This window comes from Hibiscus syriacus, unplaced genomic scaffold (assembly GCF_006381635.1).
Source record: "Hibiscus syriacus cultivar Baekdansim isolate YM2019G1 unplaced genomic scaffold, ASM638163v2 tig00111330_pilon, whole genome shotgun sequence".
NCBI lineage: Eukaryota > Viridiplantae > Streptophyta > Magnoliopsida > Malvales > Malvaceae > Hibiscus > Hibiscus syriacus.
In genome coordinates this window covers 2,050,762-2,075,832 of record NW_024063059.1, presented here as the reverse complement: position 1 = coordinate 2,075,832, position 25,071 = coordinate 2,050,762, and the positions used below count along the sequence as shown (strand labels likewise).

The 25,071-nt window shown below is 35.0% G+C and overlaps 1 long non-coding RNA gene across 2 annotated transcripts; it reads left to right on the top strand.

Annotated features, from left to right (window-relative positions):
* The first annotated feature begins 10,596 nt into the window (after positions 1–10,596).
* On the top strand, positions 10,597–15,992 carry LOC120158624. 2 transcript variants are annotated; one of them, XR_005519253.1, is made up of 5 exons: positions 10,597–10,849; positions 10,990–11,546; positions 14,904–15,096; positions 15,217–15,305; positions 15,404–15,992. It is a non-coding gene; the product is annotated as an uncharacterized LOC120158624 (long non-coding RNA). The 2 variants fall into 2 exon arrangements; XR_005519252.1 differs by lacking the exons at positions 15,217–15,305; positions 15,404–15,992 and having other exon boundaries at positions 14,904–15,202.
* Positions 15,993–25,071: the final 9,079 nt, after the last annotated feature.

Sequence of the window (25,071 nt, the reverse complement as noted above, 5' to 3'; positions counted from 1 at the left end):
TTATGAATAATTATTATAGTAGAAACTGGTCTAAAATAAAAGATTAAAAGGCTAAGTGCCTGTGTGGCCTAACTGTGCATTTGACAGAAAGCTGTCAATTATGCCAGTTAGATGAAAGGCTAAGTGTCTTTGAGGCCTAACTGTGCATTTGAAAGAAAGGTGTCAATTATGCCAGTTAGATGAAAGACTATGTGCCTTTGAGGCCTAACTATGCATTTGACAAAAAGGCACTTGGATGATTCTAAGATATTGATGTAAGGCAGTTGTGCCTCTTCAATTGAATGTGGATCTAGGAAGGAAGCAAAACAACTTGCACAAGTGAATGACTTAAAAAGAGATGGTTAAAGGTGGTAAACGTATGGGTGAATAGGTGGGCTGTTTAAATGAGAGATGGAAGCGGAAGATGATTGATATGGCTATGGGTTATGGCTGATGAAACAAAGGGATGTTTGTGAAGATAATATCTTAAAAAAGACTCAAAGAAGAACCAATGCTATGGAGAGCAAAGACTCAGACTTTATATTGCTTCTATAAGGGGTGGTATTAAGTACTTTGACCCATTAGTTATAAGAACTAGGAACCAGAAGTATCAAGGTAAAAAAGGGGGTTAACGCCACAAGTATAAAATACTTGATAAGTCAATAAAAGTCATCAGGACTTAAGAAAGGGAATAATCTCACTTATCTTAATAAAAAAGGTCTGATTACAAATGAAATATGCTTTCCTATTTATAGGAAATGGAGAGGCATGGTCGAATAGTTACAAGGGGATTCAGCGAACCTTGTGCCTTCCTATAGAGACATAATTTAATTAGAAAATACAGATGATGGTTAAGTTTAAAGGGAGGGTAATAACCCTTGGCCGAATAGCTCTTGTGTCCCTTCATGTTGGCGCCAAATTGGATGGGAGATGATGCTTGGTCGAATAGGGAGAGGGTTCTTCATCTTGGCGCCTAAATGATATCACACGCAAGGCACATGGGGGACTGGTCATATGGCACACACATGGGTGTTCTAGGGAACCTTGTGGTGCAACCTTGTGCATGGAATGATGGCTGGTCATGTGTTCCAACTTGGGCGTGCATGTGTCTCCTTCCAAGCTAGCTTGAGTGTGGAGCTAGCTAGCAAGCATGAGCTGTTTGTGAACAAGCTTCCTAGCCGAGTCCTTGTGAGCTCCATAACAACATGTTCAACTACATTCAGCTACCATTGATATCACTTCTGGCAACTCAGCTCCAAATAGTCCAACTAACTAAGTTTAGCTAGCCTTAAGCTCCTCCAGCTGAATCGAGCTTTTCTTAGTGTTTCATGAGCTGCCATGTACTTTGTGAGCTGTTTGTGAGCTGCATATATCGTCCAAATCATTCACCAAGCTACCTCAACGTGCATCACACTCCAATGTACCTATATGTGCAAGGAAACAAGGTAAGTCCATGATATTGAGCTATTATGAGCTAAATACCTTGCTACCATGTATGGTTATGGTGATGTGAGCTATGTTCGAAGGCCACGAGCTAATTATATCATCTCAAAATATGTGTAAGATAATGCATGAAGCTTAAGAGCTAATATGAATGCATATGAACTAATGAAATGATTTATAATGATGCTGCCTTGATGTATATATGATAATCATGCCTAATATGATTATAAGACTATCCTAATATGCTTAAATATCAATGTGCATGATGTGTTCATACTAAGCATTTATTAACTACATAACAAGAATTCTTATCATAAAATGTATTATAAAAGCATATTGTATATAACTAATATAAATTAAATTCAATATAAAGATGTTCAAGAGTACTCGCTTTGTAGGTGAAAACGTGCTTGCATCATCCCCCCTTCTTTAGGGCGATTTGTCCTAAAATTGAGTTCATTCTGTCCTTGCAAAGCTTTACGTCTTCTTGCTAAAAGAATGCATCCTTTGAACGTTTGTGTTCTTCCATGAGGTGCCCTTTCGTAAGATTTCCCTTTAGGCCTTTCTTTGGAATATGATTTACCAATAGGTACCTTTTGGGAGTGATCATCTTTAAAGAATATCCCTTTTGGAAGTGACCCTTCACGTGCTTGGTTCTGAAAAGTGAGAAGAGAATAAGTTTCAAATGAAGAGTTACTTACCTTTTGGCGATTAAGTCCCTTGGTGAAGAGTTGTGACTTTAAATTCCATTCATCACCACTTTTTGTAAGAGATCTTTCATTTTTCAGCAATGAATCATTATGTTGCTTCATGAAGAAGTTGGATTTCATGTTTTGTCCTTCTTCACTTTTCATTGGTGGTTTGTCCTTACGCCATGCTTGTACACTCTTTCGCATATGTAATTGATCTTGTTGTACCTCTTTTGGCGTCAAAGGCATCAAGGTTACCTTGCATCCACCATGCTTGAAAGTGTATTGATTGTGATAACAATCATGAATGACCCTTTTGTCATACTACCATGGTCTTCCAAGTAAGATGTGGCTAGCATGCATAGGGACAATGTCACAAAGCACCTCGTCCTTGTACCTACCAACTGAAAAAAGAATTATAACCTGTTTGGTAACGTTTAACTTACCTCCTTCATTGAGCCATTGGAGTTTATATGGAGTGGGATGCTTTGATGTTGCCAATCCAAGTTTTTCAACTATAAGAGTGATGACTACGTTTGTGCAACTTCCTCCATCGATGATCATTGTGCAAACCTTGTCATTGACATGGCATCTTGTATGGAAGATATTGTTTCTTTGAATATCTTCTTGGGATGTTTGTGATTGTAGGCACCTTTTCGAAACAAGCATCTCACCATGGTCTGCATTTTCTTCTGTTTCTTCGTCTTGTATTGTTTCAGGTTCCTCGTCAAAAATAGGCTCATCAGGGTCTGATACAATATCTCCATTGTCAAGTACCATCATGGCATTTCGGTTGGGACATTGACTAGCAACATGTCCTTTCCCAAAACATTTGAAGCATTTGATGTCTCTAGATCTCTCGAAAGTACCGGTTTGCTTTTCTTTACCCTTACTAGATTCGACCACTTGTTTAGTTTTGGAAACTTTTATATGATCCTTTGCTTGTGCTGGAATTGGTTTCCTAAAGTTAATAGGCTCTTGCTTCCATTTGGTGGCCGAACTTGGACTGCTCCTATTGTAGGATTTATTTTTGAGTTGTCTTTCAATTTCATGGTCACATGTACCATCTCTTCAATCTCTACATAATGCTGAAGTCAACAAGGTTAGCAATATCAGAATTTAGGCCAAATAAAAACCTTGACATGGTTGCTTCTCTGTCTTCATCAACATTGGCTCGGATCATGGCTATCTCCATTTCTTTAAAATAATCTTCAACGCTCTTGCTTTCTTGTTTCAGATTTTGTAATTTATGGTAAAGATATCAGTGATAGTGAGTAGGAACGAACCTTTTCCTCAAAATGACCTTCATTTCTTCGCACGTATTGATGGGGCGTTCACCATTTTGTCTTCTTGAACTCACCAATTGGTCCCACCAAACTAAGGCACAGTCCACGAATTCCATAGCAGCAAGCCTGACCTTCTTTTGCTCAGTATAATTTTGGCATTAAAAAATGTGTTCGATCTTGATTACCCAATCAAGATAGGCTTCAGGATCAGTTCGTCCTTGAAATGGAGGAATGGTCACTTTGATGTTGCTGAAGTTGTCATTTTGATTTCGATGAGCATCTCTTCGTGCTATTGATGTTACTTCAGCCTCCTTTTCTTCGAATTATCCTTCCATTTTAGGGCGATTTACTCTTCGATTGCCTAAGGATGCTTCAAATTGATCCATACGATCATGTAAATGCTCCAATTCTAATTTTAATAATCTGGCCATTTCATGCATGATTGCTTGAGTTTGCAAATTAGGGGCTTCTCTTTCAGGGGTTCGGCATGGACTTCGAGACATAGTTAGTGAAATAAGAAAAGAATAAAATGTGTAAAAGACCTTTCCAAAATATACCCCCACAAAGCCTCACGAGTCACTCCAAGGAAAACTTGAATGTCACTCAATCCGCTCGTGTTTGCACTCTAGGACTCTAATGGCTTTTACTTGTCATCTTTTGATATCACACACGCACCAGCCTTTTTCCTCTCGATTCTCTTGTCCCAAGTTCTAGAGAACTTTACTCAAGACCTTATCAAGTAAATTTTTACTTGTTTGGCGTCGGCTGCAAAAGGGTTAGTAGGAATGACAAAACGGTTAGTAGGAATGGAAAACAAATATAATGAAAGGGTGGCTTAGAAAATAGAAAGAAGAGAACAAAAGGGTTACTTACACAAGTCACTTCACAACCTTCTCTCACCACAATCAATTTTAAAAGGCTTATTTAATGGCTTGGTAATGAGAATTGTTGATGAGTGCTTCAACTTTCTTTCTTTTTCTTTGCTATTCTTATTTTTTTGAGTGCTAGAATTTTCTTCTTTTTGAGTGCTTTAATTTTTTTTTCCTGATTTTTCTTGATTTCTTTGACTTTGCACTTCACTTGCACTTCTTTTTGCATTTTTCTTTTTGTTGTTGTTGCACGTTGCTTTCTTGCACCAAAGCTCTAATTATCGCTTGATGTAAGGCAGTTGTGCCTCTTCAATTGATTGTGGATCTAGGAAGGAAGCAAAATAGCCTGCACAAGTGAATGGCTCAAAAGGAGATGGTTAAAGGTGGTAAACGTATGGGTGAATAGGTGGGCTGTTTAAATGAGAGATCGAAGCGGAAGATGATTGATATGGCTATGGGTTATGGCTGATGAAACAAAGGGATGTTTGTGAAGATAGTATCTTAAAAAAGACTCCAAGAAGAACCAATGCTATAGAGAGAAAAGACCCAGACTTTATATTGCTTCTTTAAGGGGTGGTATTAAGTACTTTGACCCACTAGTTATAAGAACTAGGAACCAGAAGTATCAAGGTGAAAAAAGGGGGTTGACGCCACAAGTATAAAATACTTGATAAGTCGATAAAAGTCACCAGGACTTAAGAAAGAGAATAATCTCACTTATCTTAATCAAAAAGGTCTGATTACAAATGAAATATGCTTTCCTATTTATAAGAAATGGAGAGGCATGGCCGAATGGTTACAAGGGGATTCAACCAACCTTGTGCCTTCCTATAGAGACATAATTTAATTACAAAATAGAGATGATGGTTCAGTTTAAAGGGAGGGTAATAACCCTTGGCCGAATAGCTCTTATGTCCCTTCATGTTGGCGCCAAATTGGATGTGAGATGATGCTTGGTCGAATAGGGAGATGGCTCTTCATCTTGGCGCCTAAATGATATCACACTCAAGGCACATGCGGGGCTGGTCATATGGCACACACATGGGTGTTCTAGGGAACCTTGTGGTGCAACCTTGTGCATGGAATGATGGTTGGTCATGTGCTCCAACTTGGGCGTGCATGTGTCTCATTCCAAGCTAGCTTGAGTGTGGAGCTAGCTAGCAAGCATGGGCTGTTTGTGAACCAACTTCCTAGCCGAGTCCTTGTGAGCTCCATAACAACATGTTTAGCTACATTCAGCTACCATTGATATCAGTTCTGGCAACTCAACTCCAAATAGTCCAACTAGCTGAGTTTAGCTAGCCTTAAGCTTCTCCAGCTGAATCGAGCTTTCCTTAGTGTTTCATGAGCTGCCATGTACTTTGTGAGCTGTTTGTGAGCTGCATATGTCGTCCAAATCATTCACCAAGCTACCTCAACGTGCATCACACTCCAATGTACCTATATGTGCAAGGAAACAAGGTAAGTCCATGATATTGAGCTGTTATGAGCTAAATACCTTGCTGCCATGTATGATTATGGTGATGTGAGCTATGTTCGAAGGTCATGGGCTAATTATATCACCTCAAAATATATGTAAGATAATGCATGAAGCTTAAAAGCTAATATGAATGAACTAATGAAATGATTTATAATGATGCTGCCTTGATGTATATATGATAATCATGCCTAATATGATTATAAGACTATCCTAACATGCTTAAATATCAATGTGCATGCTGCGTTCATACTAAGCATTTATTAACTACATAACAAGAATTCTTATCATAAAATGTATTATAAAAGCATATAGTATATAACTAATATAAAGTAAATTCAATATAAAGATGTTCAAGAGTTGATATTATGAATAATTATTATAGTACAAACTGGTCTAAAATAAAAGATTAAAAGGCTAAGTGCCTGTGAGGCCTAATTGTGCATTTGACAGAAAGATGTCAATTATGTCAGTTAGATGAAAGGCTAAGTGCCTTTGAGGCCTAACTGTGCATTTGACAGAATGGTGTCAATTATGCCAGTTAGATGAAAGGCTAAGTGCCTTTGAGACTTAACTGTGCATTTGAGGCCTAACTGTGCATTTGACAGAAATGTATCAATTATGCCAGTTAGATGAAATGCTAAGTGTCTTTGAGGCCTAACTGTGCATTTGATAGAAAGGTGTCAATTATGCCAGTTAGATGAACGATTAAAGATTGTTGAGTAAAAAATAAGTGGCCTAGCGGTGCATTTGAAAGAAAGGTGTCAATTATGCCAGTTAGATGAACGGTTAAAGACCGTTGAGTAAAAGATACATGGCCTAGTTGTGCATTTGGCAGATGAGTGTCAATCATGCAAGTTAGATGAAAAGTTAAATGCCTTTAGGTAAAAGATTAAAGGAATTATAATGCATTTGGTTATAAATGGTGCATAAGTGATAAGAAAGGATGCCATATAGATATAAAATGTACAACAATGCATAATTGGTATGAATGGATGTCATAAAGGAAAAAAGTAAATAGTACATAATAGGTATGAAAGGATGCCCAAATGAAAATACAAAATGGTGTATTAACAGTAGTTAAGATGCTACCCATAATAATTATAAAAGATACATGATCAATTGGCAATTTGGTGCAATACATGTATAATACGTTCTAATTTAACGTACGCCGTGCAAATAAAGAATAATTGGGAAAATATATAAGGATAGAGAGGCTAGGCATGCTAAGAATAATTTAGATGACTTATTGAAAGAATTATGGTGTAGCTGAGAAGGGCTTATCTGGTCTTTATGGAGTTTGCAATTTAAATCGTAAATCAATATTCATAAGATATTTATGTAGAAAGTGATATCTTTGCAGTATTATGTCTCACTAAGTAATTATTTAACTTGTGTTGATTTCACACGTAGGTAAAGGCAAAGATTAGTTGCATAAGGAGTGCAACTTTATCAGCAACGATCATCAATTAAGGTTAACCCGTCAATAACGTTAGGACAATCTTATTTCTTTTGAAAACTTAGTTGGCATATAATGGAACTAAATTAAATATGTTGTAATGTATTTAAATTAATAGTTTTAGTATTTTTTCTATATGAATATCATATTTTGAGGTTGTTAAAAATTGAAACAAAATTCTACGGGTTTTCAAATGACAATATTTTAAAAATGATATGACATTCGTATCTCGTGTACAGAAAGATATACGAGAGATGAGTGTTACAGGATATGCATCATCAAATTCTTGTGGTGAATTCAGATTCCATTAGCTAGGTCTTCAGTTACAAACATGAATTTACGGTCAGAAGAAAATATTTAGAGAGAGATTCAGAAGATTGAAGTTGGGAGTCTAGTGTGTTCCTACAAAACAGAGAAATGTGTACAGATCCTTGAAAACATAAGTAGTTTAAAACATATTTTAAAACCACAGTAATACTCTCCAACCAAACACTGATATGCAGTTCCCCAGAACTGTATCCATAAGGACTTACCCTAGGCCCATTGGGCGTACGATTCAACCTAAGGGATTATCTTGAGGCTTGAGAGCCTACCCAAGGGAGTACATTAAAGCCTAAGAGTCTACCTAAGGAAGTACCTTGGGGCGTTATAGCCTACCTAAGGAAATGCCTTGGGGCCTTAGAGCCTACCCAAGTTCACCTTAGGTCCGTAAGGAATTACTAGCTTGATCAGACCTGAACCTCCATACTCCAGAATCCTACGCAGACAGTATCCCAATAATAGGTTCATACAGTAAACAATAGATTTCATGATACATAAATCAGGAACGATTATATTTTCCAGTGAAAACAGGTAACCAGAGAGCACATATCATGTAGTCATAGTTCATAAACAGTAAATCAATATATTAGTAAATCATAATATCGACCAATTAGATTCAGTAAATAAAATCGTTTTCCTAGGCTGACAGATGACGCGTGATAGTTTTCCTGTCGTGCGGTGCGATGCCTCCAGACGTCAATTCGGCATGAAATTTTCTAGATTTGAAGCTCAAAGCTCAATGAGTCGCTTACCAGTGTCATTTTTCGGTGAAGAATGCCGGAGGATATTTTTCACGAACTGTCGAAACATCTCCTCACTCACCCCACTCAATGATGACAGTAAAGTCAACTTCATTGGTACCAATAGAAGTGAAACTTCAAGCTGGTTCACTTGGTGCAGACAGTGAGACTCACCAATGGGTGGACGACAATGAAACGACAAAAATAACGATAGACGCTTGGTTTCACGATGAGCGTTCGAATGATGAATCACGTTAAACAACGATGTCCGACGGTTAGGGGTTGGATTGGTTTTTGGTCGTTAGAGGTTGACAATCACTCTGGTCTAGGCGGTGACAGCCACGAAGGTCGAACGAAGAAGAATTAGGGAGGGCTGATGGGGAGTGGCTAGGGATTGGTGTTGGGAAATTTGAAGATTTTGTGTGCTCTCCCGAATTTAACCAATAACATATATATTTAATAAAAATATCAAAAACAGAACCCTAGCCTAAACGGTTAGGGCATGGGCAACCATCTTGGGGAGAAGGGTTTGAAACCCCAACCTTCAACTCCATTTTTTAACTGTCCAGAAAAATGGAAAAATTAATGATTAAGTTTGTAAACTTTCTAAAGCTTCTAAACCAAATTACAAATTTTGAAAACTTGCAATTTAGTCCCCAAATTAAGTAATTAATTTATAATTTATTTTGTTTTTATTTTAAAAAATAGGGTTGTGACATAGAAGGTTTATTAATGTTAGACTTATTGATTGAATTTTTAAGTGATGCTATGCATTGTGATTCTAAATAGATTTAGTCTCTATGTATTGTGATTTTAATTAGATTTACCCATATATTTAAGTTCCGATGTTCAAATTATTTGAGAAAATTTATAATTCTAATTAGCTTTGAATTCGAACTGTTCCTAAATTCAAATGTGTCATTCTACCCGAATAAACGTTCGGGCCGAGTTGGGGAATTACATAGGCCTGAGCTTCACCAACAGTGTGTTTTAGCTACATGGCATTCTTTCTTGAGCACAGGATTGTTTGAGATTCATTAACCCTTCATGGATCATGATATATGCATGGAGGGGTAAAATTATCTATTTTTGAGAAAAAATTGAAGGTTGAAACATAATTCATTTGCTATAATTTTTTAATAAAACATGGGTATTTTTTGATTAGCATATTGTCATAACCATTTTTTTTATAATTAATTAATTAATTTAATTTAATAATAATTATGACTTTGTTTTGATAAATTTATATTTTTGTTTAATTTAAAATTTAGAGTCGTCATTGACCTTTGAGTTAGATAAGTCAAATACATAAAAATGTCTTTTAAAACAATTTTAAGAAAATAATTTTTAAGACAAAAATTGATATGCATTTACCAAATATTTATTTTAAAGGGTACATAATTTGATTGCACATGGAGAACGATAAACACTCCCACAACACCTAAAATTAGTACATCTCAATCATACATTGTATAAGCAGTGAAATTTTACATAGTTGAATTCAAAATTTAAATTATAATCATTTTTTTCTATGAATTTTAAAATTAAGTGAATTTATTTATAAAATTAGTATACTCAATAAAAGTATTTAATTCACCCGATTTTATATAAAAAGGATGTCACTTTTACTACGTGAATGAATGAAAATTAAAATCCAATCATATTGGACACATTCATTAACTTGAGACGCAAAACAATATTGTCTTTAATTGTTTTAGAAAATAAGAAAACTAAGGAGTACGAATGCAACAATAATAAACAACATATACAAAATAGATGAAATACTCGCATATAAAAAATGGTAAATAATAAAAATGTAATCAAAATTTGTATATGAAAATTCAAAGTTTATTTACTTTAATACTTAGTAAAAAATAAATATTATACAATAAATATAAAACAAAGCTAGAAGGACCTATAGCATAAATATTTCCCAGCATATAAACACCGAGGACTAAAATGCTTATGCTCGAAACTATTAGCCAGGGTCACAGATTAATCCAAAACATGTTAATGCAAATAATGACTAGAATGGAAATTGTCATAATAACATTGCCAAAAGTAATAAATAACATAAATATGGTAATACACGAATAAAGACCAAAATAGAAGCATAACTAAATTAATGGTTAGAATCATAAACAAAATAGATTCCATTCAATGATCAGAAATGAGAGATTACAAGAAAGGGGACCTATAGTGAGAATATCCCCTAAATCCAAAACAAATGGTTCTCATGGCGCCCAAAACGATGCAGTTTCCATGATTCCATATCAACCAACATAAGGGTTTTCATAAACCTAAAACTTGTTTATTTAGCCCTTTGTCACCTCTCTCCTCTCTTTAATTCTCTTTTTTTATTTATGGATAGAGGAAACCCACCGTGAAAGGTGCTGCCATAACCACAAATGGTGGTCGAAACTCACACAAGGCTCTCAAAACAAGCATTCGGTCCCCCATAGTTAGAAATCAAACCATGTTTTCTCTAAAACTAAACATAAAACCCTAGATATAGGAAAATCATATAAGGTTTTACCTGTTCTCCGGTGACCCTTAGCTTCCCGACGAGATTCTGAACCTAAAAATGTAAGCTTTTCCCTCGATTTTTCTTTTCTTTCATTTTTTCGAATGCCTTTTTTTCCTCGTTTTTTTAATCTGTTATCTCCCGATTTTCTCGAATCTCTTTTTTTTCCGAATGACTCCCCCCCTTTTATTGTGATTTTCAGTTCTCATTTTTTATGGCCGCATGTGTGATTTCTCTCTACTATTGTGCTGCCGAAAAAGACAAGGGTGGACAACGACGACGTTGTGGCAGAAGTGAGGATTAGGGTGAAACCCTATTATCACATCTTATTTGGGTTGTTGGATCAAGCATAGATACAACAATTAAGATCATCTGGTGGCTGGGAGTATGACAAAACCCTAGGGCCTCGTTTGGTTCACGGATTTTTTCATTCATGGGAGGAATATTTTTTTCGGGTTAAGATACCCACGTTTGGATGTGTCACATTACCAAGTGAGGGTAAAAATTAAATACCAACAATGGTTTTTTTGTTCTGTTTTACTGGGAATCCAAATACCACATCTCCCTTAGGTATTTGTTTATTCCCGTCCTCTGTTTGCTAAAATACCCTTCTCCCCGTTAGCTTGGTTCTGGCTGAAACAAAATTTCTTCTTCTTCGATTTGACGAGAGTTGTTGCGAAGAGCTGTCCATTACTGCTCCAACGGACTTCTTCTTCTGTGGTGCTCTAGCTCTAGCTCTATATGTTAATCTGTTGCTAGGTTCGTCTCTCTCTCTCCCTATTTGTAGTTTTTGTTCCTCCCCAGTAGTACTGTTAAATCCACACATTTCTATTATTCAAAGGTTACTCCACCATCTTTGTCTTCTTAGTTTGTCTTGTCCAACACTCGATCTTGAACTGGACTTTGATGGGTCTTTGGTTTCGATTTTAGTTATTTCGTATGATTCGTCGAGTTGATGGTTGAATTTGAAAATTGGGTTTTCATGATCTTGGGAAATTATTGTTCGCTTTCTTTCATGGTCTAGGGAAACAAAGGGCCCCACATCATACACGTTTAGGTCACTGTATTGGGGATTTTCTACATGGAATGGAGAATTGTTAACCTATGGGTTTGATTTTAACGTTGGTGATGGTATTGGGTTTCACAAGGTTTGTTGATTTTTGAAACACTATCATGACACCAACTTCACACCTAAAAACTTTATCAGATTAGACATGATTGTGAATCTAGAAAGTTTACGCCATATTCGTATTTAGGTTAAACATTAGGGGATTCAAAGTTTTTAATCCATATTCTATATTATTTACAGGTTTAGCTAAAACATTAAGTGAAGAACTTGATCTACACCCCACTTAAAATCGTAAAATATCATTCGAATTTAAATTTATAGGGAAGAGTTTAACGGACAACATATCTGCATTTGATTTTTTTACTAATTTAGAAGAATTATAAGTGATACTCCCAATGATTTAATAGTGAATAATCGAATATATTGTATTCACTAGTGCTCGAACCTAAGACCTCTATAGATAACAATCTTCTTTTAACTATTGAGACCATATAACTCGTATAAATTTCTTAACATTGTTAATAGAATTGATATAAGTGGATGAAGTGGACGATAACTTAGAAAAGAAATTGAGACCTAAATTAGGGGCGACGAAAAATAATCCGTTATTATCTAGTTTTTGGGGTCTTAAAACTATATGTAGGGAAGATTTGGAGAAATACAAGGTATGAAAAAATGAATGCTTTTTGTTTTCTTTATGGCATGCTTTGACACGGTAAATACGTATGTATGAAAATTAGGGTGGGTAGAGACTAGAGATGATAGTAATTTAAAGTATGGCTATGGGCTATGGTTGAGACTGTTTTTAGAAATTTGAACTTTAATGATAAGAAAAATTTTGTAATATAGGTTGACAATGTTCAAAAAGAGTTTGCGTATATAAATGCTTTTTCATTCTTTAAGTATGTTCAATTGTTGATTTGATATTATAAAATATAATTTTAGGATGCTTTAATGCGCGTATGATGATGATTCAAAGAATGTCGAAACATTATATATATAAATATATAATGCTTTCATATCTGCTTTTATAATCTGCATTGCTTTTGATGTTACTACGTACTTTTAAGCTCTGTCCGAGAATGCTGTTTGTGTGAGATTTTAAACTTGAAGCTTGCTCTTCTTTTCGGGACCTGACATGTGTTTAGACTTCTAAATTGCTTCCAGTATTTGCTCCTATATTTTCTATAATTTTATAAGTTCATGTTAAACTCTTGATTTCTGTTTTTAATTACTTCAGAGCTGTTATTGTGATGACCCACAATTATTCTTGTTCAATATTATTATGTTCTAATATTAAAATGTTTGGTCATAATAACAGTTATGGCTTGTTTACCAATGCAAAAGAAGACGCATATTGCCACAATTCTTATTTTACAACTACAAACCATGGAGATTGTGTGTCATATGCTTATGGTTATTTTAGTTATTCTTAGAAAATATAAAAATAGACCTAAAATAAGTTATGCACACGAAAGACTTCATAGACATAATACTAGATCACTTAATTTACATAAAATTGTATTTGAAAGTGATAGACAGAGTGTTGATAATTGTCGAATGGATATGAGAACATTTCTCAAATTGTGTCACCTATTACAAAGTTAAGGTGAGTTAAAAGAGAGTCGATCAATGTCTATAGAAGAAATGGTTATTACTTTCCTTCATATTATATCCCGTCATATTAAGAATATAGTTCTAAAATGTCAAACAGTAAGATCTGGTGAAACAATTAGTAGAGTTCTTCATACAGTATTAGCTTCAGTCTTGAAACTGCATCCGATTCTTTTTAGAAAACCAGAACCGATACAAGATAATTCAATAGACGATAGATGAAAATGGTTTAAGGTATTGTATCATAATTCTGAAATTTCTTTTAAGTTAATTAGTAATGCTTAATACATAAATGGATACTAATAATGTAATTTAAATTTATTTGATGAATATAGAGATGTTTGGGTGCTCTAGATGGAACGCATATTAAGGTCAATGTAGCTTCAATCGATAAACCTAGGTACAAAACAAGAAAAAATGAAATTGCAACAAATATACTTGGTGTTTGCACACCAAACATACAACTCATTTATGTTTTACCTGAGTGGGAAAGTTCTGCAGCTGATGGTAGAATACTCAAAGATGCCATTAGTAGAAGAAATTGTTTAAATGTTCCACAAGGTAAATTATTAGGTCATTAATATATATATATATATATATATATATATATATATATATATATATATAGAATGTAAACTTCTTACAAGTTTTTCATATTAATTCACTTTTTAAATTAAAATAATATAGGGTGTTACTGCTTATGTGATGCTAGATATACGAATGGAGAGAGATTTCTTGCACCATATAGAGGTCAAAGATACCACTTGAATGATTAGAGAGAAGGACACCAACCTACCACCCCTCAAGAATATTTCAGCATGAAACATTCTCAAGCTAGGAATTGCATTAAGAGATGTTTTGGCATATTAAAAGCGAGATGGGCAATTTTAAGGGAAAAATCATTTTATCAAGTGAAAACATAATGTAGACTCATTTTCGCTTGTTGTCTTCTCCATAATTTCATAAGATTTGAGATGCCAATTGATCATATTGAATCTGACTATACTGAAAATAGTAGGCATGTTGAAGAGATTAATGAGGTAGTAATGATCAGACATTGTGAGCCAAGCAGTGCTTGGAGTGAGTGGAGAGACAAAGCACAAGATATGTTTACTAGTTGGTTGAGGTCACATACTTTAGGATAGATGTTATTTTATGTTATGTATGGACTATCACCATGTATTTTATCTAATGTTAGTGGTCATTACTTTCATGTATTTGTCATCTTTATATTTTATGGCATAAACTTTATTAAATTTTATGTATTTCTCTTTTATAAAATTTGAATTTTATTTGTTATGGATATTCATTACATATTATGTCATTCAATTCATTTGATTTCTGTTATGTTACTATTTAAATTTCATTTATGATTATTATTGACAATGATGACATGCTTTATGTTATGTTATACATTTTTATATACTTCTTAGATTGTTTCGAAGAGCAATATGTCAACATCAAATATGGAATCTCAAAGGAGGGAATAACGGACAACTGGAAAGGTTAAGTCTATAGTTACTAAAAGGACGTGGACTAAACATAAGGATGCTGCACTTGTTGAATGCTTACACATTTTGGCAGAAGACCCACATTGGAAAGTTGATAATGGAACATTTATATCAGGTTATCTATCTCATCTTGAAAAGATGTTAGAAATCAAGCTTCCAACATCACAAATTAGTGCCCATCCACATATTGAATATAGAGTAAAGATACTCAAAAGACAATACAATGCTTTATCAGAAATATTGAATATTGGAAGTGGATTCGGTTGGAATGAAGAAGAAAAATGTTTAACTGCACCAAAGGATGCGTTTGATGATTAGGTTAGAGTAAGTTTTTTAATTGAATTTATCTTTTTTCTGTACTCTTTGTTATCTATATAGGTAATTGTAATATTTATTAAATATGCGATTTTATTATATTGTAGAGTCATCCAACTGCTGCTGGATTGAGAAACAAGTAATTCCATTCTTTGACGACTTTGTTCAAATATTTGGAAAAGAAAGAGCAATAAGAACAACAGCTGATGGAGTGGAACATCTTGATGTTGAAGACAATACATTTATAGATGCATTTGTTGAAGAAGGGGGAGTAAGAGATTCTGAATAAAGAGAGGATGTTGGTCTTCAACTTGCCAAATATCTGATGCTACTGCCTCTACCCCTGTAATGAAAAAAGTAGCTAGCAAGAAAAGGTCTCGAAGTGATGATGGGTTAACAAAGCTTCTACAAGAGATAAGTAAGTTTGGTGCTGCATACCGAGAAACTGCCAAAGAAATTAAGGATATTACTGCTTTATTGAAAAAGGAGGCAGAAGGAAATGATCGAAGAATGTCAATTTTCATAGAAATCATGAAAATTGAAGGCCTCTCCAATGATGAAATGCTTACTGTAGGAGAGTATATTAGCAAAGATGTGCACAAGGTAGATTTCTTCTTTTCTTTGCCAAACGAATTCAAAAAAGATTATGTGATTAAGCAATTAGTTGAATGCCATCACTTCAGACCATCCTTTTAATAGTGGTTCTTCTAGAATTATGTCTATCTCTTTTTGATTTCGACTTTAGAATATGATCCCAACTTTTTTGTCTAGTTTCACTAGGTATATGTGAAGCTTTTAACTTGGAGAATGTTTTGTGTATATAATATAGCCAACATATATGATTAAGTTTAGAATGTCATGGTTATTATCTTTTGTAAGTCTGAATATTGTTGTTGCTTTGATGGTTAATGTATTTTTGTTCTGTAAGCTAAACAAAGAACGTAAGCTTATCTTTTATCCTTCAGTTTGCACTTTTGCTTTTCATTTTGACTTTAGAACATTGTTGTTGCTTCCCAGTGTTTCTCATAAATGTTGCATCGTAATGGGTATCTAGAATACCACATGTTTTGTATTCATATAGCTCTGTCTGCAAAATAAAATGAATCTGCTGTGTTGTAATAAAAAGGGCCTTGCAAAGTCAATAGGTTTATGCTCGATATTGGATGCTGAGTTATGGGGTCTTTACGAAAGTTTGAAGCTTCCATGGGAAATTTAGCTCCATACTTGTAAGATATTTATGCTAAACATTAGAATAACTAAGTGGACAGGAGAAAACTATCCCTTAATTATGTTTCGAACACCTATTTACTCCTCAATTTTTGTTCTTTATACCGGGTTGATCCTTATTCCATGTAAGACTGGCTTAAATTGTTTTACTATATTGGGATGGCAGGACATTACCAGGAATGGAATAAACAAGGAACGACAGAAGATGCTAACCGTGGCGGGGTAGTCACAATTAAAAATAATTAATAAACGATGTAAACTTCAACATAATTAAAACCCATTTCGAGAAATAAGAAATAGAAGCATTGTATGTGCTTTTAAAAAAGGGATTAATTGTTACCTCGACCATGTTAAAAATAAAATTGGGAATGGTTGCTAATGCTCTGCTCCAAACATGGACAAAATATTCAATAGTTAGATTTTTGAATCGAACTTCAATCTTCGGGAATTCCAATTCCACTCTGCAACACCACAAACTAGAGAAAATTTTAAACAACAATGAAGACCACTCTAGGGGAGAATAATAATAACAACATCAACCAATAACTTCAAAATAAATTGCTGAAATTATTGAATGAATAAATATAAATGTCGACATTAGCTTTCATCCGAGTGACGTTTATTATATATATGTTATATATAATAATATTATATTATAAATATTATTATTACAAAGCAAATCATAGGCCCAGTTAACACCAAACCCGAGCCCGATTCAAATTCAAGCCCAGACCTATCCAGGCCCAAATCCAGTAGGCCCATGAGCGAACCCAACTCTACTAAGGTTTCTCTCTATCTTCTCCAATCGCCAGCATATCCCAGCCGTTCGATCTCAACGCAGGTCAAGGATCCAGATCAAGCCAACAAAAACCCTAGAAACCCTAGGGTTATCATCTCACCGCCTCCACAGTTCAAGTCCGACACTGCCACGTGTCGAAACGATTTTTAAACGGCGTGGAAAAGCGCGTTATTTTTAATTATTTTCTTTACGATTGATTTTAATTAAAAATAATACGATTTTAGAAAACCTCTCGTTTCGAAAAATTGGAAATTCCTTTACGATGAAAAATAAGGTTCGGAGTCGCCACCAATCTTTGATTAGGGTGTGATTGGACACCCAAAACGTTGTCATTTAAATAAAAAAATATTTTAATTAAAACGACGAATTTGCGGTCTGCGTTATCAAAATCTGAGTTCGGGAGTCGGTTACGCGTGGGGAAGGATTAGCACCCCCACAGCGCCCTAAATCGGTACCTAGTCGATTAATTAATGTCTTTGCAGCGAATTTTACAAGTTCAACTTTAATTTAATTTTGATCCTTAAAACAACAAAGTGCAAATTTTATGGTATGCAAAAGCAACGAAATAAGTTAAGTTAAAATTACCAAGTCGTTAGAAAGATAATGATATCGATTATTTATAAATACCGAGACCAAATCTTTAGTTCAGTTCTAACGACCTTTTCTCGATAAATTTAAATAGTCGAGTGACAATGATGGGATACACTTGTAATTTAAAATCGTCAAGAACAACTTTCTGTAAGTTAAGAAAAGCCATTCTGACAGTTTTAAATTAAAAGGGTATTACCCTTAATCCGATTATGTGATTAGTTCAAGTTATGCACGTAAGACTATCATGCAAATTATGCTGATTGAATGTCATGCAAAGAGTAATAAATATTATGATTAAAATATCATGCAATGTGAAATACAAAAGAAAAAAATATACATATATTTTAATTTCAAAAAAAAAATAATAATAAACCACACATATTAACATATAATGTACAAACATGACTTAAATATAATAATAAAAACATGACATGCAAAACTATAAAATTAAAATATATATAGATATATACATATTTAAAAAGTGACTAAATATGAATAAAATCAAAACTAAACATACTAATCAAAAGTTAAACAAGGGTTAAACTATAAAGAAACTAAACAATAGGCTCATTTCATAAAACTTTCATTTCCATGTACTGCAAGCATAATATAACCAAAGTACTTCATAGGACCAAAATGAAAGTTTTCAAAATTACATATCCAAAGTATAAACAACATCAAAATAGCCCTAAACTGATTCTGGACCAAGATACAACATGCGGCAAATTAGGAGGTAAACTTAAGATACCAAAGAAGCTCGATTCAGGGACAAAAATGTAACAGGTTGAAACTGAAATGGCCTACACGCAGTTACCCCCCCAAAGCAAAACACAGAATACTTCCCCGGAGGTCAATACGACGCCGTTTTGGAACTAAACGGGACGACGCCGTTTTGGCGTACGAGACATCAGGGTATACCCCTAACCCTAGTCTCATTTCTTCTCAACCTAAACAGATGAAAACCCCCCCCAGCCGTTCTCTCTATCTCTCTCGCCTCTCAACCCCAGCTTGACCAGACGACTCCCCTGGCTACCACGGCCACCGCCGCCTTAAACAAATCTCTTAGATTTCCTCTCAAACGAAACCAAACGAAGCCCTAGCCTCCACAACCACCATGGTCTCTCGCTTCTCTCTGCTTTCCTTGGTCGAAACCCTCAGCAAACCCAACCGTGGCAGCCGCCGTGGCTGCCACCACTAAACTATCCTGACGAGAACCGCTCAGGTAAACCCTTTTCTCACTCTTCTAACCTCTTTAACCCTAAACCCGATCCTCACCGAGACCTCACAAAACCCCAACGAAGACCCCGATGAGAGCCTCCTCTCCTTTCTAGCCTTAAACCTTCACTCTTACGAAACCCACAACCCAAATATCACAACCACAAAGCCCATTGCCAACCACCGTGGCCAACAGACTCCGTTAAGGAGTTAAAACTGTACCCCAAACCCCGAACATGACCAAACTTACCCAGAACTAGCCCCCATAGACCCCGATGAAACCAAACACTGAAACAAAAGCATAATCGATAGCTTACCCTTGGTGACCCAACGGGGTTCGACTTTCAAATGGTGGTGATGGTTACTCTTTCACTCAAGGAGGTGAGGGTTTCGTTTTTCCTTTTGTTGTTTTTGCTCTGCGATTGCTGATCGTTTTTTTGGTTCGAGTCTTTTTGGTTGTTTTCTCCTTCTTCTTTTTTGTGTGTTTTTTTCTTTCTGTTTTCTCTCCTCTCGCTGATGATCCTTGATGGTTTCTTTTTTTCTTTTTTCAACCTTGGTCACTCTCTATATCTGTTTTTCGTTGTTGGTTTTCTCTCCTCGATTTCTCCGTGCCTCTCGTTCTGCTTCTTGTTTCGTGTGTTTGCAGGGCACTGGTGAGAGCAGATCACGGGCGGCAGCTGTGGGGAGCCGAGCTATTGTCCGGTTGGCGTGCGTGGTCTGGCAGCAGAGTTGGCTTCACGTGAGACTGCAGCTGGCTCGGGATGCTTGGGACGTTGTGAGCCGTTGGATCCTGATGCCAGATCCAACGGTGGTAGCTTGACGGCGCTGGAACCCTGACCAGAAACCCTAGTGGTCTTTGATCTGGACCGTTGGATGAGAAGCAGATCCAACGGTCCAGGACAAGCGGCGGCTGGATCCATAAGTTGGAAACCCTAATGGTTTTAGGGTTCTTCAAACAGGCTTGAACATCCAAGCCTGATTATTTTGATTTTTGGGCCACTTCGGTCCAGCTGGTTGTAATTTGGTATAGGCCCTGTAATAAAACATTTAATTAGTATACTCATATGTATTTTAATTGCTTAACATTCATTATAATTGCTTATTTGCTCATATATATATAAATATAACCAAACATTCATAGGTCGGTGACACATGGGGTTACTCCTCTTTAACCAGTCCGAAGAGTGAATCGACGAGGGCTATAAATAGCCTCGTTCCTGCAAGCAACAATAACAACAGGCAATGAAAGAGGAACCAACAAAAACAAACAAAAACGAGAGCAAGAAAAGGAAGTAGAGGAGAAATTACCCAAGCGCCGAAGTCTAAACGCCGTCGGAGAACACATTTTACCGAAGGTAAAATCTTAGATCTAGGCCGATTGAAAGATCTTTAGAGAAAAAGGAGGGTAGATCCGGATTGTGGGTATTTTGATCTACGATTTATGCTGACTTGCGATATTCTGACCACTATGGGTGGTGGCCGGCGACGGTAGAATACGACAGCGTAAGGCTGTCGGTCGGTGACCGGTCTTCCTCAGGCGAGTAAATTTAGAGAGAACCGAGAGGTTCTCTCATCTAGAGAGAGAAGAAAAGGAGAGAAATGGGAGAATGAAGGCCTTAGAGCTAGTTTTAGGGCTTAATACCCTCCCTCGGGGAGGGTATCTTTCTAATTTTAGCATGGGTAAACTACAAGTGTGATCCCTTCAGCTTTATAAACCTTTCAATTTGGTCTCGAAAATAGGTTTTTACGCTTTTTAATTTGGTCTTTTAATTTAGTTTAATTTTATTATAGTCTTATTTATTACTTATATATAATTTAGGTTAAAATTATACATTAATCCCTATAATTCTAAATAATTTACATTTCGACCTATATTAGTAAGTTAGGGTAAATTATATAATTATAGTATTATTTCAAATTAAAATAATTTTTTATATTTTATTAATTATTATTATATGATTAATTATTATTAGTACTTTAGGATTATTGATTTATAATTTAATCCATATAGTTATAACATAAAATTACAATAGGACTAGTGATTTTTATTTAGCATTTATATTAAATATTATTAAGTTTAAAGAGCAAATTTATAAGTTATTGCAAATACATTAATTAATAAATATAGCATTTATATTAAATATTATTAAGTTTAAAGAGCAAATTTATAAGTTATTGCAAATACATTAATTAATAAATATCGGTACCAATTTTGGGCGCTTGGGGGTGTTAATCCTTCCCCATACGTAACCGACTCCTGAACTCATTTTTCTGGTAAGCAGACCCGAGTTGTATTATTTTAATATTATTCTTAGGAATTTTATTAGAATAATATGACATTTTGGTGATCAATCTCACCAAATTAAAAGATTGGTGGTCACTCTGCAATTTGGTGTTTTATGTGATTCAAGGAGGATAATCACCTACTTTTTCGAGACTAGTTACACCGTTTGGGGTGTACTATTTGCACTCTCCGTTGCTGGGAAGAGAAACGTCTCGACAGCTTGGCGACTCCGTTGGGGAATTGTTTTAAAAAAATGAGAGTCTAGCCACCAAATTATTAATTATTTGTCTTTACAGTAAGTAATAAATTTGTTTTAATTTTGTTTTATTTATTTTTATTATTTTACTAAGTTTTGTTTTTCTATGTATAAACAGATTTAATTTTGGGTCATTAGAATAAAATAATAGGTTATATATTATTCTATCTTTTTTATGCTTTTCCTCACCCACTGTGCACTACACTCATAACATGAGCTAAAACCCAGCTCTTATCCTGTTTAAGTGAATGAGAAACTACTCTCTCGTGTGGTTTTCACCTCCGTATGGGATAGGGGACCATTCTTTGAGCTCACACCTTATGTTCCTCGTGTGGTTTTCACCTCCGTATGGATATAAGGAAGTGTGTTCCTTCGAATTGAACTTAATCCGAAAGTCTGTAATGGACTAGGATTGAGGGCTTGACAGTCCAAGGGGACACCAACAAAGGATAATTCGTTGACCCTTTTTACTCTAGAGCCAAAACCCAGCATATAATAAAACCTAGAACTAGAATCTAGGTGAGGCCTCTCCCGATTGAGTCTTGTAAGATTAAGTACACAAGAAAAAAGCATGTTGAGTCTTTTATTTTATTTAATATTATCTTATTTTCTAAATAAATACATTTGAACTAGAAATCATGCGGTTAGGCTTGTTATTCTAAATAAAGCATGGAACTAGAAAACATGAGGCTAATATATGATTCTTTCTTACTAACCAGTTTTTCCTCGAATATATATATATATATATATATTAATTGTTTTGTTTGCATTTGCATAATCATAGCATACTCAAGGGTGTTGATTCAAGAGTGATCATCAAAATCAAAGGTTTTCATTTTGGACAAAGGATTTTATGATCAAGTAAACCGTGGCACAGCCAAAGAATGGTATCTTAAGGAAGCTTTTAAAATAATAGAGGGATATGCACATAAAAATCCTGTTAGATTGGTGCCAAAAGCTTTTTATGGTAAGAGAATCAATAGGAGCAGTCACAAGAAAGAGAGATTTTATGAAGCTCAAGCCCGTTTTTGGAAAGACGAAAACAAGAAATTGAGCACAGAGGTCGAAACCATGCTTGATGATTTCTGAAAAGTCAGTCGAACCTTTAAGGATGTTGGACTTGGAAATATCCCTGAAGAATGGATGACAAAAATCATTAAACTGAAGACTGATGCTGGTCCTGGAAAAAGATATATGAGGATCAAGCAAAGAAATTTTCCTATGACTTTCAAATTGCTGAAGAAATATACAATACAACCATCATCAATTTAGAAAAATGTCAAGCTAAAAACCAGATATTGAAGAAGGATATAACCAACATGGAAACTTCATATCTGATCCATCAATCTGAGATTAATGTTGTATTAAAATCCACTAGAGATTAGAACCACACATTGCTGAAAATGGTGGATGATTATGGAAATCTGGTACAAGAACTTTTTGAACATAAAGGTTCTCTGATAAAGGAAAATGAAAAATATTGTCTACAACTTCGGCAAATGGCAGGTAAGATTCAAGAAAAAAAAGATGACATGAAGAAAGCTGCTGCTCAAGCAAGCAAGGTAGCCCTCAAGCTAGTAAACTTAGCTGGTTTTACAAGGGAGCTAAAGTAGAATGACGAATCAACTTCTCAGCATGAATGAAAATTAACTTGGCTTTTTAAGGAGATAGAGAAATTAGGATGGAAAGTTATCCCTTATATATAATGATCCTTTGATGTAAAAAAGAAAAAACTCTTTTTGTGTTCAATGGAAGCTGTTTTAAGATGATCACTCTTGAATTACACCTTTTCATACATGCATTTACATATACATTTACATTCACATTCATGTTCTGCATAGCATGATAACATGTATTAATCATTAAAGCATGGGAATAATCAGTAAAAGATTTTGGAATCAGGAATTCTGAAAGCATATCCAAGAATCAGGAGCAGGTCTCTAAAAGATTGAAAGCAATGAATGGAATATTTCGAATTGGAAGGATTGAGAAAATCCAAAAGCAGCTTGTAGAGACTCAACGAGAAATGCTTAAAGAAACAAAAATATTCCAAGCTGAGTCCAGGGAACAGATGACCAAGATAAAGAGTATGATGGTTACTCTACTATATGGGGAGAAAATGTTAGAAGACCCTATTGAGTATGAAAAGATGAAGGCCTTGGAAAAAAGTCTAAATTTGGATGATACAGTTGCTGTTATGATAATTGATGACCAAGAACCTGTTAAGTAATTTAGAAATCTAACCCGACTTCATAAATCAAGAAATATGTCAAAGGAAATAGAAACTGAAGTTGGTACAAAGAAGAGAAACATGGAACAAGTCCTATTGAAAATGATAAAAAAGGAAAGAAGGAAAAGAGGATGACATATCTCATTCCAATTCCAATTCCAATTTCATATTCAGAGTTGTTACCCTTTCTCTTTGAAAGTGGTCTTGTGACACCCATCCCTCATAGTACTTATTTGAATCCAAATTGGAAAAATGTCAAGAATCTATGGAAATATCATTATGGAGATTTTGGTCACTCTACAGAAAATTGCATAATGCTGAAAATAAAAGTCCAAGACCTTATGGCAGAAGGGTTGTTATGTTTCGAAAATAGGAAACCTAAGCTACTTAGAAATTCAAAGTTGGTTGAAAAAGAGAAATTTTCAAGTCATCATCTCTCTCAAGACGAATCGTCAAAAGTCAAACATTTAAACCAAAAATCTTCAAGAAAGAAACAGTAAAGAAACAGTGATATCAAGAGAATCTCTACCATGCTTTCCTTCAAACTCATGCAGCAAGTTATATGCCAAATTACATGAAGCCCAGCTTATTGCTCTGTGTCTGGCTAAACCTTTGGTACCTCCTTACCCAAGATGGTATAATAAAAAGGTTTTTTGCGAGTATCATGCTAGAATCCGAGGACATTCCATCGAAAATTATGGCAACTTCAAATGACGAGTTCAAGATCTTTTGACTCATGGAATTATAGAAGTGGATGCCAACAGTCAATCCATTTTGATCAAACATATGTGAGTCAATTCCATAAATGAAGTTGATAGTGTCACAAAAATAGAGGACAAGGCAAAGCTAAGGAGGATGAAGTATGTATGGCATATTTAACTCTTGATACTTCTCTTAAGCTAAAAGATGATGAAAAAAAGGAGAAATGAACAAGCAAAAGGAAAGGTAATTCGAGACTGGCCTATAGGTTTAAGAAGAAATGAGGTTGTACAACGTTGGAGACACCCATATTAGATCTTCTAAAATCAAGAGAAACAGAGGGTAACTTAAAGAAAAAAGAGAATGTTACTCCAAGTACAGCTGCAAGAAACATCCAGAATCAGGATACATTAATTGCCACTAAAGAGATTTGTTCTGAAATTCAAACTGAGCCCAACTGTCAGTCAAGAAAGA